General features: G+C 34.2%; 1 protein-coding gene across 1 annotated transcript in view; it reads right to left on the bottom strand.

Annotated features, from left to right (window-relative positions):
• Positions 1-1,492, bottom strand: part of ERAP1 (endoplasmic reticulum aminopeptidase 1) — a 37,173-nt gene that overhangs the window by 19,553 nt on the left and 16,128 nt on the right. The gene's annotated exons all lie outside the window — the stretch shown is intronic.

Here is a 1,492-nt window from a genome sequence, read left to right on the forward strand (position 1 = left end):
TCCTAAAATTCACTGGCAATAAGAGAAAGGCAAATCAAAATAACAGTGAGATATCATCTCACTCCCGTAGCAGTGGCAAATAAGACAACAAGAAAAAAATGTTGGAGAGGATCTGAAGAGACTGGAACTCTCATCCACTGTTGGTGGGACTGTAAAATGGTACAACTCTGGAAAGCAGTTTAGCATTTCCTCAAAAAGCTGAACATAGAAATTCCAAATGACTCAAGTATTACACTGCTAGGAATATACCTCAAGGAAAATAGAGCTGAGGTACAAACAGAGAAATGTTCATAACAGCATTATTCACAATAGCAAGAAAATGGAAACAGCCAAAATGTCCATCACAAACAAATAAACTGAGAAACTGTGGCACAATCACGTGATGGAATGCTATGCAGTATTCAGGAGCAAGGATTTTGAGACATACTGTATAACATGGGAGAGGCCGGAGAGCATTATGCTGAGTGGACTAACTCAGTCTCATAAGGACAAATACTGCATGAGACCATTATTGTAAAAATTGAAAGGTTAATGGTAATATATGTACTAAAGTCCAAAGGGGGAAGGGGAAGGAGGACGGAGGCTGAGAGTAAGGCGGAGGGGAAATCTTGAGGTCACAGAAGTTGGTGGGCACAGGGAAGGGGTGAAGGAATTAGGAAAGATCTACTGGGAACCTTTAAAAGTGGAGTAATGGTGGGTATGGATCAATGGTGACTAATTTTATCAAACACACTGTATAAGGAATGAAAATATAAAATGCAGTGTGATGAAAGAATGCATGAAATACAACATATAAGACTTCTCTATGGAAACCAATATAAAAATAAGACAAAAAAATTCTAGTCAGTTGAGTCCCTATGTCTTGAGTTGATAAAATTCCTATTTTTCAAAAGAGCATCCAAGAATCAAGAGTTTTAGAAAGATTGTATATTTGATTCATCTTAAATAGTTTTAATTTTAGTATAAAATACATCACATTAATATATGGAGTCGCTATGAGTCACAAGGAACTCGACGGCACATAACAACAACTAAATCTACAGTCACTAGTGAAAATTAATTACAAAACAATTATGTTCTAAACTATTTCAAAGCAAAGAAATTATACACACACACACACACATACACACACACAGAGGTGTTGTAGTATGCAAAGGATTGCTTTTTACATAAATTAAATCCTTTGACTTTCCTGTAAGTGCTTTTCACAGATTAAGCATGTGATTTAAAAATAATTATTAATGATCCCAAAATATTAAATTTGTAATTTATGTTTATATGCAATCAAATTTTCAGTTACTTTAAGTATAATTCATTTGGTTTAACAAAATTCCCTTGAGACAACAGTGATCTATGCCTAATGCTTATGCAATGAACAACTTAAAGGTTGAGAAAATGACAAAAGGCAAATAGGTTACATATCTTTAATCGTAAAGGAGAACAAACTTAAGATTAAATTTTACAACAATATTTGATTCAAAAGCCACTGTGG

This window comes from Elephantulus edwardii, unplaced genomic scaffold, assembly GCF_000299155.1.
Source record: "Elephantulus edwardii isolate Elephantulus edwardi_28Jun2011 unplaced genomic scaffold, EleEdw1.0 scaffold00043, whole genome shotgun sequence".
Classification (NCBI taxonomy): domain Eukaryota; kingdom Metazoa; phylum Chordata; class Mammalia; order Macroscelidea; family Macroscelididae; genus Elephantulus; species Elephantulus edwardii.